This window comes from Lissotriton vulgaris, chromosome 1_1 (genome assembly GCF_964263255.1).
Source record: "Lissotriton vulgaris chromosome 1_1, aLisVul1.2, whole genome shotgun sequence".
NCBI classification, from domain to species: Eukaryota; Metazoa; Chordata; class Amphibia; order Caudata; family Salamandridae; genus Lissotriton; species Lissotriton vulgaris.
The window spans coordinates 221,026,780-221,040,656 of NC_141685.1; the positions used below are offsets into that span (position 1 = coordinate 221,026,780).

The 13,877-nt window shown below is 41.3% G+C and overlaps 1 long non-coding RNA gene across 1 annotated transcript in view; it reads left to right on the forward strand.

The window, feature by feature from the left end:
• Window positions 1-13,877, forward strand: part of LOC147740934 (uncharacterized) — a 305,323-nt gene that overhangs the window by 237,287 nt on the left and 54,159 nt on the right. The window contains exon 5 of the long non-coding RNA XR_015299437.1: window positions 531-570. This is a non-coding gene — a long non-coding RNA (uncharacterized LOC147740934). The remainder of the gene's footprint in view (window positions 1-530; window positions 571-13,877) is intronic.

The window sequence follows — 13,877 nt, forward strand, 5'->3', positions numbered from 1 at the left end:
AATCGTAAATTTAGGTTTGCTGCATCTGCAAAGCATTTATTGCGTTCCAAACAGGCCGTGAAGGCAAAAATGTTTGATGCATGTGCCCCATGGTCTCCAACTTCAAACTAGCTCCACTCGTCTTAATGGCTATAGGAGGGACTTAAAAAGTTTAGTAACTTCAATGGGCCAGCACAGTTGTCTGTTTTCTTGACATTACTCACCCTCTTTATGTAAGGGCTGTGATAAGCAAGAGGAATGAATTGTGATAGAGATGCTACTCTTACGGAGACCGAACATTTGTCGTGCAATTCACTATTGTTATAAGGAACGATGACCATGGCGGGTGATACCTATATGACCCGTACTGAAAAATTAACCTCTCCCTCTCTACTTTCAAGGGGACAGTGCCAATTTTCAGGGAGTTACATGCTATCTCCTTTCTTTGGAATAACTCTTCTGTTCAGCTCTAAATGTGACTGCATTGTCTTCGATATCTTCTGTAGTATTAGTAATAGATATTACTTAATCTGTAATGTTGTTTCTTTCAGTATGTGGACATCGCAGTTATTTCCAGTGGGAGATGGTAAGGTGAGTATAATACAAGAAAGGATTACAACAACCCAAATCACAGACGGTGATGCACTGGACTCTACCAAGGAAGGAGTCTTAATGGTACAGTGGGCTCTAGACCCATGGCCACCATATATATATGCTTATCCTAAAGTGCCTCGTGCTGGTAGGAGCTGCACACCTAGAACATGTGCCACAGAGTATCTAAATATATGACCAGGGGGATAAATAGTTACTATCACTGTATCCTGGATATGCATTTGTCCCATAGTATTGTGTAATAGGACTGTGCTCATGTTTAAGTATAGGAGGTAAAACAATGACCCTACATTACAATAAAAACAACTGTAATGCAATGCAATAAAATACCAACAAGAAGCACCATTACACCAATGAACAACATACCAGCAATAAAACACACACCAGGACTGTGCTACTGTATTTGTAAGTTGAGTTTTTTGTACCATCTTTATTGAATCTTAAAAATATGCATAACAAACAGTATTAGAGACTTTATCAATATATCAGCAAATCATATACAACGTGCCTAATTATAGCCTTGGGCATTTTAGTCAGAATTCACAACAGTGTGGTAGTACATAATTTGCAAAACACACAACCATACGTAAACCATGAAACCCACATGGGATACACTCTTAGTTGGGAGCCGCATACAGGTGTGGGTAGGATTGTGGGGGGTGAGGCATGTCGCGTTGGGGGGAAGTGCCACTATAAACCTGCATATGACATTTAGGTACATGTAGTATCTAATAAGACAGTCCCTTCATCATCATCTGGGGGTTCTGAAGGTCGTTAAGCAATGCATCAGAATTTACTGCTATGGCACATCTATGAAGCCCCATATTTCTAGACTTCACAATGCAGACACTTCCTACATGCCCCACTGGATGGTCACATTCGGCCAGTATGTTACACTAAGCAATGATGAGGCCTTCCAGTGCATAGCGATCGGCCACTTCATGATCAACAGTGCCATGTCTGTGTAGTGATTAGAGGTTGCACACAGTTTATGGTGCTTGTAAAGGCCCAGAAAACAGTTTGTCATGCACTCCAAGTCCCTCCGGCCTGTGATACCTGCAAGCATGATGCAATCTTCCCCCCACAGCACCCTAACCGATGGGCAGCTCCAGAACAAATGCACCGTATCTGTCACAGGGGCCCTTCTACAAGGGGATTTCGGAGTCGTGGTGGGATATATCATATCATATGGACCTTGGCCGGTGTTAAGTAAGCTCATTGTAACACATGAAACTGTATAAACTAGACTAGACTTGAACCTTGGTATTGCACGAGACCTTCCTTGAGTACATCAAACTCTTTCCCACTTCTTTTGGGTTGACAGACATCTTCCTCCGAGGTGTGCCGAAGAATTCCCAGTGGGTCTTGAACGGAAGAATTGATGGCCCTAGTTAGCCATGTCATCAATCCCCTCTTCGTAAAAAGTGTTTATTGCCAATTCTTAGAAAGGCGGGTTTCTTACAAGTCAGGCCCGCTCTTACTTTTCTCCAGATGCTAAGCAGTACCCGAGTTATTTTTTCTGTTGCTAGCTTTCTGGTGGCTGCTGCACAGATTAATACCAAAAGATCGATTGTATAGAATAACCCTGCCTGACTTTTATCTGATTTTTATCTGATCTTAAGTTGTCTTTTGAATAATGTTTGTAACTATTGATTGATTGTATATATTAATATGAATGGTTTTATATTGTCTTTTATGATTTTAAGTAATCGAATAAAGTGTTTTGACTGGCTGACTGACTGACACCTCTCGGTCCCCATGGTGTAAAGGTCCTGTGTCAGGGGGTGCATTTCAGGGTGTATAACCAAGCATGCTGCATGTAGCCACTGTATGGGTGCCTCCATTTGCAATCTGAGAAGCCTACGGATATTGAGAGTCGTGGATCTGCCTGGTATGAATCTATTTTGGTCAGGTTGGACGAGTACCAACATATGCCCCATCTACAGAGTCGCAAGACACTTACTAAGTGTCTTGTAATCACTGCCCATCAGAGACAATGGTCTGTACGAAGATAGGGAGCCCCGACCCGGCTTCAGGAGTGAAACCAGCAGCGCTTCACGCATAGATGGGGGCAAATACTCCGTATCAAGGGCATCAGTATAAACCTCCTGGGCTGATAGGGCTTGATACATTTTATAAAATGTAAATGGCAAACGATCAGGACCCAGAGTTTCACAAGTGTGTGAGTCCCGAATTGCACAGCAGATATTTTGCGCCGTAATCTGACTATTCATCACCACTCTACCTTCCCAAGGGATCACTAACAACGTGACAGCAGCTAACAAGTAAAAAATACTAGATTTGCACTCCACTGGCACTAGTTGTACACAGCAGAAAGCATCATGTATTGCTCCCTGAGTGGTGGAGATCAATGTCAGGGAAAGACGTGTGGTGGTTATCAGCTCCATGTCCGTAGTGTACCACAAAAGCCATGCCTAAAGTTAACCCGGTTTGCCCCCTTCCTCGTAAATGTAAATGTCAAATGTCATGGTACTTATAGAGCGCACTGTCACCAGACGGTCACCTTGCGGTGTCGCCTATTCGGCTTCCTGGCGCTGATACTCAAACCGCTGTGGAACCCCTCCTGGCTTTCCCTGTGAAGTGTCCACTCCTGGGCACCTCCAGGGTGAAGCCAGGCAACCTTAGCACTGTTGGGGCCTGTGTGGAGGCTAAGCAAGCTATTGCCCAGAGTTGCAGCATGGGGCCCGTGATTAGAATAGGCACCGAGGCGAGAATTAACAGGTCCAAGGAAATTGAGCCCGGGACCCTGCCGAGGCGGGAATCGAACCCTGGTCCCTGGCCAGAACTCTGCACCAGGATCTGCCGCTCTAACCATTGAGCCACACTCCTCCTTCCTCGTGTCGCATCACCTGATATGCTCTGTAATATATGCAATGCAACGATTTAAGGAGGCGGGCATGACAGTCCCTTGCTTCAGTCAGTTGTTCCAGAGCAAATCCTCCCTCCAGAGCATCCCTTTCAATTCCTCCCATGGAGGATTCTACCTGGGTGAGTCCACGGATGATCCGGCCCTTTGCCCCAATAATACCCCTTTGCCTGATGTATGCAGTGGCTCAGCACCACAGTCTTGAGAGTTTTCCACTCTATCTGCAGCATGGTAGGAGTCCCACAATTTTCAGCTGTGTAGTTAATTAGGGTTTTACGTATCTTTTACCAAAAGACAGTGTCCTCCAGAGCTGCAGGTTATAAGCACAAGCTGGCCCCGGCAGTGTAGGCTCCCCCACCCAGTGTACAGCAGAAGCGGGCAATGATCAGAGAGGAAATCCCAAAAGTACTCCGCTTCTGTGACCTTGAGCTGAATGGTAGCATCACTATGGACAACACAAGGGTCAGAAATTGGGCCGGCACAGTTTTTGGGAAGTGCACATGCCCCAGAAGAATAGTTGAGTTCTCCTGCAGGCCATGCACAAATACATAATGGCCTTCAGTGCTGCCTTTGCCACTGTTCACTGACACAACATCTATCTCTATAATATCAATGTAAAAATTATCGATGTAAAAATATTAAATACAAAATTATTGACTCCCTATACTTAAACAGGTAAGTACAAAAATATTTGAAAAAAAATCGATAGTTGTACAAAATATTGATTTTGATATATATATATATATATATATATATGTATATATATATATATATACATATATATATATCAAAATATATATATATATATATGTATATATATATATATATATATATATATATATGTATATATATATATATATACAAAATTAAATAATACACATTAAAAATATTAAATAATATTAATTTTAACAAAATGAATTAGATTTAATATACATTTTAACAAATATAATAAGTAAAAATTATAAAAAGTTAATTAATATATTTATATATATTTACTTTAAAACAATTAAAAAGCTATTAATTGTAATGTATTTTATAATTTTAAAATTATATAAAAAGTACAAATAAATATGTACATATATATATATATATATATGTTGATATATATATATATATATATATATATATATATGTATATATATATATATATATATATATATATATATATATATATATATATATATATATATATATATATATATATATATATATATATATATTGTTGTACTCCACCCAAACTTTTCTCATGCAGTTAGAAAAAGGATGAACACGCGGACCCAAAGTTCTTTGTGTCGTTTATTTCAAACACCCTGCATCAATGCCACCATGACGCGTTTCGGTCCCACCTGGACCTTGATCACATGACGCGTTACGTGCGGTGAAAAGACCTTTTAAAGTGCTAGTGCAACTCAAATTACATTCAGCTGTGCTGTGCCATGATTGTAATGAAAAACAGACTATACATGTGTAATATCGGCTTGAATGCTCAATAATATCACATTTGAATTCATGTATAAATAGTTATCAAAGAACCAATAAATAATTGCTTAAAATGCATAATATCTGGCGTAAACGTGGTACATAAATAAAAAAAGGTATATATGTGTATAAAATTATAAATATATTTATTAAAATATTTATAAAATTTTACAGTTAAATAAACATGCATAACCACTATTCAAATGTACATCGGTAAAACTAGGTGATGTCCAAATTTGAAAATTCTCAAATGTATATACATATTAACATGAGACATATCAAAGGCTGGATGCCTCAGAATAGAAACACCAAGCGACATTTCGCCAAGTATTCACATTAACCACGTTTTAAGTTAGCCATGCATTCATTTGCATTACAGTCTATCAAAAATTGGAAATAACCATATTTTATCAAGAACTCTCAATAGTGCCCAAGTGGGCAAGCACAGTATACTAAGTTTAGCTTTTCAAAAGCACTGGCCGAACTTGCAAAGAAAACCCTTAGCCAATGGCAAAAGGGGAACTTGCTAAAAATTAAGTTAAATTAAGTTAAAGTGACACCCAAGTGAAAAAGGAAAAACAATATCTCAAATTAAAATCACACGTGTTCATAGTACACAGTTATTAGCGGTCAAATTTCATTAGAGCTAAAATTATAAAAGATCATTGATTAAAAACCAACTCATAAACATGTATATAAATCCTCAGTTGCATTCAATCCAAAAGGGGACTTAGTATTTAGCTCTAATATGTACTTGGTCTCAAGAACACAGAGTGCACTTTCCCGATTACCCCCCCTGCGGAATAACGGTATGCAGTCTATAGCAAAATAACTTAAATGGGCTGTGTCACTGCCATGAACTGCCTCAAAGTGTCTTGCAACAGGATATGTTTGCTCTTAATTAGCAATTGTCCATATATGTTGAAGGACTCTTCTGTGCACGGGCAGTTTTGTGCTACCCACATAACGTAGTGCACATGGGCATTCTAAAACATATACTACGTATTCGGTTTTGCAGGTGATTCTTCTTTTCATTTTCACTAACCTAGGTAAAAATGGAGTATTTACATTTTTCGCATGTTTACACGCTTTGCAGATAAGGCATTTGTAGAATCCCTTTTGTTTAGATAGCCAGTTGGCTGGCAACTTAATCTCGGGGTGACTTTTAACAAGACAATTGCCCATAGACCTAGCTTTTCTGAAGGTCAACTGGGGCAAACGGTTATGCTTTGTTAGGTCCTCACCGATTACTGGATCCCTAAGGAGCAAATTCCAATGTCGTTTAAGAATCTTCCTGATAGCCCCATGCTGTTTATTAAAGGTCAGGATGACTCTAACTTTAGATGACTCTATATCTGTATTGCCTGTATTTGCTTCCTTCGGTATAGTGTCTGTTCTCTGGTGGGAGATCTAGTCTTGTTAATTGCCTTATCAATAACTGATGCTTTGTAACCTTTCAAAAGGAATCTCTTCTTGCAAGCTTCCTGAGATAGTTTGCATTCTTTATCACTACTGCAAATGTGTTTTACCCTGAGCATCTCCCCGTAGGGGATGCCCTGGATCAAGTGCTGTGTTTGGTGACTAAACGCATGCAGCAGTGACTTACCAGCAGTGGGCTTACGATAAAGTCTTGTAGAAAGGGTACCATTAGATATAAAGACCTCCGTATCTAAAAAGACAACTGATTCCTTATTCATTTGAGCGGTGAATTCCAAATTCAAATGGTTAATATTCAACTGCTCGATAACTTGTTTGGCTAGTTCTTCCGACCCCCTCCAAATAATGAAAAGGTTGTCTATATATCTTAGCCATAGGGGTACATGCCTGTTTAAGATATCCTCATGTTGCCGTTTGAGGACCTGCTCTTCCCACAGTCCCATATGCAAACAAGCATAACTGGGGGAAAAGCAGGCCCCCATCGCAACTCCCCTTATCTGTTGATAGATAGTATTGTCAAAGCAAAAATAATTGTGTTCTAGACACAATTTAACCATGTCAATAAGCATCTTATTGTGCAGTGAAAAACATGCAGGTCTACGGTTTAAATAGTGTTCAACTGCTTTAACCCCATCAAGATGCCCAATAGAAGTGTATAGGGAGGTAACATCCATGGTAATGAGAATTAAATCACTCCCCCACGGTATGTCCTGAATTTTACGCAAAAAATCTGTGGTATCCCTTAGATAGGAGGGCACAGATGTGACCCATTCCTGCAAAAAGTAATCCACATACTTTGATGTATTTTCCATAATACTACCTATTGCAGAAATGATCGGCCGTCCAGGTGGTCTGATTGTTTTTATGAACTTTTGGCATAAAGTATAAAGATGGAATTATCGGATGGTCATTCCTTAAAAAAAAATATTCATCATTGCTGATTAAACCACCACTTTTCCATGCAACCAATCTACCATAATAATTGTAAAAGATTTTACAATTTGTAGATTGCTTTGTTTATAACACGAAACATTATTCAATTGTAAAAAGACCTCTTCCATGTAAAATGACCTTGGCCACAAGACTATGTTCCCCCCCTTATCTGATTGTTTTATAATGAGGTTTTCATTGTCCTGCAGTTTTTTCATCAGCTCGATGTAACAGCGCTGATGATGACTCAGCTGCGCAATGGTGTGCGCAGATTTAATGTGTCTAGTGGAGAAGTACCACTTTTAGAAGTTGGCATGTCTGTGCAGTAATCGTGAATTGACTGTCTGGCTTGTGATTGGCTGGAGCTGGCTGGTGTGCCTGGCTCCAGGAGTCAGGATGGGTCAGCCCGGTGGTGAATAGAAAGAGCTGCAAGTTGATGGTAGGGAGGAGTTGCACCTGGGACCTGAATAGGGCTGTGCCTTTCCTCCACAATGCTGGCTCCACCCCCTGTGGTGTGTCTGATGTCCCTGGCCTGTCCTGTGAATAGGGTGAGGGGCTGAGCAAAACAAAGTGCTCAGGAACCAGTTGCATCTGGTTTGCCCCTTGCCTGCACCTTTGGAGACAAAGGATTTGGTGTTTAAAAGAGGGGCTGTGTCCCCATGAAGATGTTCTTGTTTCTGCTACTTGAATCTTCCAGGGGTGTGCTGCTGCTGGGGCCCAGGGGAAGGCTTGCCTCCCTGGGCCCTGCCCAGCCCCTAGAAGCCTGATGGACTTTCTTTTGGACTTGTTGCTCTTTATTTTGTTGCTTTTGCCAAGGCTTGTGGTGGCCTGGGCGCCTTGGGAGCACTGTATTTTTGAATGCCCCAGGAGGAATGCGGTGGCTTTGCAGGGTGGCACTGACTGTCGAGAGGGGGAATTTCCCAGTGAGGGATTCCCCAGAGATTGCCGTCGTGGGCTGCAGGTGCCCACCCTGCATTGTGGAACTTGTGTTCTTGCGTGGTGCGTGGGTGCCCACCCCGCGACTTTGGCCATATTTTTATGTTTGGCCCTTTGGATGCACAGACACCCACCCCACGACTTTGCTGCAGTGACCCGAGCCGCGAGAGAGCTTTCCCCCGGGCCGCTGCCTAACGTGGCCCAGAAGGAGAGGAGGTGGGCGGGCCGATGATGCCGGCCGGAGCCTCGCGGGCTCCACTTCCGCTTCTCCCCCCGGCCGGGGAGAAGCCGCGCAGAGCCCCGCCGGTTGTTTTCCCAGTACCGGTCCCGAGAAGGGAGACCGGGTGAAGATGCGCCCGTGTGTGCAGAGCGGGGCTCCCAGGAGTGAGGGGAACCCTGGAGGCAGAGTACTGCCGCTGTCCCCCGAGGGGAGACGGCACCGGCAGGGAGAAGAGCCCAGGTGAGTGGGTCTCACAGTGGATAGTCAGAGCAGCCCCATGTGTGCAGCCGGCCTCTTCAACATGGAGATGATGGCCTAGAGCGCCCTCCGGGGGTACCAATGTCCGTGGCCATATGGGGGCACATTGTCAGCGCCTGGGCGGCCCCGCTTGCGAGAGGGCCACCCCAAAGACAGGGGGCATGTTTGTTTAAGGAGCCTAGGTGGCTCGCCTGCCCCCATTAGTTTTCAGGGCCAGAGGGGCCCGTGGTTGCCCTAGTTATGGGCACATTCCTTTTAAGAGCCAGATTGCGCCAGCGTTTGGGCATGTGTTGCGTGGCTCCAACAACGGAGCATTTATGTCCTGATGGGGGCAATGATTGTTCCAGGGAGGCCCCACAGTTATTTCTAGAGCCAGATGGCTCTAACGTTTTTGCTTATTATTTGAGGAGCCAGTGTGCTCCAGGGGACACATGTTTGTTTTTGAAGCCTAGAGGGCGCCCCCGTTGCGCACATTTGTTCCTACGGGCTAGCGAGAACCCATGCTCAGTTTACAGTGTACAGCTGCCAAGCAAGTAGTGGGCAGCTGCACCATTTAGTCATTTCTTTCAGGGGACCGGTTCTTTGTGAATCTAGGAGTGAGACGCACTCCTCCGCCCTACCTTGGCCTTCCACAGCTGCGCAGCACGTAGTGCCAGCTGCAGCATTTAGGCCCTGTTATTGCTCAGCAGCCCAGCAAGTAGTGGGCAGCTGCAACGTTTAGGTTTGCGCAGATGGCACACCCCTGACTGGAGCTGCATTGGCAGCGCGCCCTGACATTCTATACACTGGGCATTGTAGCCCCTTCTTGGATGGCCAGTTGGCCAGGGGGGTGGGTAGATGGATAGGGCGCAAGGCTCTTATGTGATTGATGTGCTCATGCAATGTGGTGCTAGGAAATGTAATGCATTTAGTATGTTTTGCGCACCCTGTGTGTTATACCTCTAAAACTGTGGTTTATGATTATGAGGTTGTGTAGCATATTATGGTTTATGCTAGTGAGTTTATTCTTCACTCTGTGATTTACGCCCCTGATGTGAGTTATACTTAAGAGGTAGTGTCTAATGTGTTTAGACTAGGGAGGAGATTGCAAAATGTGTTTATGCTGGTGAGGTTGGCGCAGAATGTAATTTACGCCTGATGTGACTGTGGATAATGTAGCTTATGTTACAGGTTTAGATGGAGTGCAGTGATTACCTGTAGTTAATGGTTGTATGTTCATGATCTATGTTACTTTTACCAAGTTCACTTTGTGATGGTTCTGACAGTGGCCCATGTGGCCCTGTCATGTGTAAATAATCCCTTGTGAATATTGCCCATGCCAGTAGGCAGCGTGTTTATTATGCGTTTACTTTTCAAATGTGTTATGAGAATACAAAGGCTATTTTTGATATAACCTTGTGTGGAGTTCCTTTTGTAGTGTGCCTGGGATGTTGTTGTTGTGTGCGTGCACAAATGCTTTACACATTGCCTCCGGGATAAGCTTGACTGCTCGTGCCAAGCTACCAAGGGGTGAGCAGGAGTTATCTTTGGCGTGTAACTCCCTTGCCCTGACTAGAGTGGAGGTTTCTGCGTGGCTTTGGCACACGCCTTAGCCAACTAGAAATCCCATTTCTAACAGTTGAGCACTACTAATTCATATGCCCTTATTCTGTCCAAGTGGGCAACTTGCTTTTTTTAGATTCATCCCCCCCGTTGATCCATCGTACCGATTCAACATACTGCTCTTTATAAACTCCTTAAATACCATCACTCAGATGTCTTTTTCATCAGATATTTCTGATAATTTTGCCTTCCACTTGCATTTTGAAAACATACTCAAAATCTGTGAAGACACAAAAAATAAAATCAGATGTGTGAATACATAAAAACTATTAACAAAATAATACCTGCAACCCACTTATCAAATACCAAAGGATAATGCAAATTAAAAAACATTTGGTTAAATCCCAAAGTTTAGCAGCAGAGCAATTTTTTATTTTCATCATCTTGTTGGTGACATTAATTAACATAAGTGCACTGATAATGCCTCATGACTGTTGTTTTCTTCGGGGTACAGAGTATATTATTGTAAGATCATTTTGAATTCCAACCGCCTTAATACTTGTACTCTGTCTCCCCCTTTCTCTTGTCAAGCACACAAAAAGACAAAAGGACGCAATTTTGATTATGTGATTTTGATTATGTGAGGGTATGTGTATATATATAAATATTTTTTCACAAAAAAACATAGGTTTTAGGGGTGTTATAGTTAGCTGGACATTTCACTCGTACAAAACCATTAAAATTCCTCCGTTATAGTTAGTTGTACTAACTATAACTCGCGTGCCCGCAAAAATACAGATATTCATGCAGTTTAATCACTATCCCATATATTTAGTGAGACACTTTAAATAAGTCACTTAGACAGTCAATCACAGTACTACTACATCCTCCATCCAGACACTTATACATACACTCAGTCTTTAATGCAGATTGCTATATATATATATATATATATATATATATATATATATATATATATATATATATATATATATATATATATATATATATATATATATATATATATATATATATATATATATATATATATATTACCTACTGGCGGTAGCCAGCTAACATTTCCGAACAGGCCGAGGAAGTTAGTGCAGTGGATGGGTCACGGAGAGCCATGACTGACCACCGCCACTGTGTGAGGACAGCAGCAACCTGAAACCGAAGTCTAAAGCAGATTTCCACGGGGGTGGCTCACCCCTGACATGATTTGCACCTACCCCTTTGTTGCAGTGCGAGTCCCCGACCGGGGTGCTTCTGAAGCGCCTGCCTAGCAACTCCTCCCTGACCCGGAGTCACGAACATTTTGCCGCCCCCCTTTCATCCCCTTTGAAAATGAAGGTCAGGTTCCAGGTCTACTAATTGATTTACAGCAGTGCTGCTGCGCTCAAAGAGTCTTCTGGGCTTTCTACAGCATGCCAAACGCCGTTAAACCACCTACACAGGGTCACAGCCTGGAGTTCACACTTGTAAGTGTGTATATCAGTACTTCCTCAATTGGTGTTCGTTTCTGTGGCAAAATATACACGTAATGATAGCTATTTTCATGTACGGGATGAATTGGGCTCCATGTCAGTATATCATAGTAGCAGTGGGCTGCATCAATATCTGGTGTGTTTTAATTTGAGGCAGAGACTACGGTTTGCACATTTCAGGCGGGAGATTAATTTTTGGTTTTAATAATCAGGAGTTTCCCACCGGAATCGGGTCTGTATGAATCATCTTAATTTATTTTTATCATGGCTTTTCTGTGTTTCTTTACTTTATCAGTTAATGATCATTAATGCACCTTGAACATATTTTTTAAAGCTTTCTTCTTATACTTTCAGTTAAAGAGTGTGCAAATAAGAGAGATACATTATTATACTGGTGTATAGAGATAACTTTACTTTTTGATGGCTGTTTAATTAGATGGCATGAATTATGCATACCATTACTGGAGAGTACTATACTCAATGACTCATAAAACTGTTCTTACAGTTATGTATCTATAGCATAAAAGAATATTTATGATGTTGCTTACTACCCATTCACCATTATGTTTACTTACATGTTCTGTCGTATGAGCCCTTCTTCCTATGTAAAGACATTCTGCACACTCACATTAATTTCCTCATTGAGATTTTTTTCTGTGCCATTGTCATTGTCCTTGTGATATCCCGTCCACCTCACCACTTTTCCCCACACAAGATGGACATGGCCTTATATTTGGTATGATGCACGTCCGTTTGGCTTAACTACATACATGTGTTTCAACACATGATTCTAAAGACCATCTCATTGCTCAATGGGTGTAATTTCTGATAATTAAATGTTTCCCCGTGTCTTCATTGCTTGATTTTGCTCGAAAGAAATTGTCACTCATAGTCATTGAAATGTCACTCATAATTACACTGAAATTATGAAAATGTCACACTTTGCAATCTGAAACCTTGGCAGCTATGAATATATTCACAAATCCACGTACCCACCACAAGAACAGGCTTTTCTTTAGTTCTCCATTTGATGTCACTTTTAACACCTTGGGCGACACAAAAAAACCCTACATATGTATATGTATATGTATATATATATTCACTGAAAAAAACATAGGTTTTAGGCCTTATATAGTTAGGAATTAGCATTTAAAAAACCTTTGAAATTCACTGAAAAAACCATAGGTTTTAGGCCTTATATAGTTAGGAATTAGCATTTAAAAAACATTGAAAATTCACTGAAAAAACCATAGGTTTCAGGCCTTATATAGTTAGGAATTAACATATAAAAAACCATTGAAATTCCTCCTATATAGTTAGCTGGACATTTCATTGATATAAAACCAATGAAATTCCACATATAGTTAGTTGCACTAACTATATATTTCGCGCATCCGCAATCCAATGCTGATGATGTCACATATTACATCATTCATGACATGGTCAGTGACATCACTGATGACATCACTGATGACATCTCAAATGACATGACTGATGACATCACTGATGACATCATCCAGTGTCTGTGTGTTTTTGTAAAGTTTAACTATGTTTTACATGTTGAAGAATGAGTGGATGTATAAGAGTATGAATGAAGGATTTGATTGTATAAGTGAGTAAGTATGTGTTAGTATATCTGTGAAAATGTAAGCTGTTCTGTGTTTAACTGTATAGATGAAGAAATCAAAGTGTGATTGATTCTTTACAGGACTGACTAGGTGTGTGAGTAACTCCATGGATGAGTGGCAGTGTGGGAGTGTCTGCATAGGTGTATGAGTGCATATGATAGTGTTGTAATGATGAGTGACTGTATGTACGAGTGATCTTATGGGTGAATGAATGAATGTGTGTGTAGACGTAGGAATCAGTGAGTGCCTATGTAGTAAATGGTATTCGTGTGTCAATAGTTTCAAAAATGATACTCTGTATTTTACACTAGGTGTAACAGAGGTTATATTAGAGTGTAAGGAGGTGCATTGTATTATCACATGAAGTATATCATCAGTGGTGTGATCATTGATGTTAAATGAGATGTCATCAGTGATGTCATCAGTGATGTCATTTGAGATGTCATCAGTGATGTCATCAGTGATGTCACTGGCCATGTCAT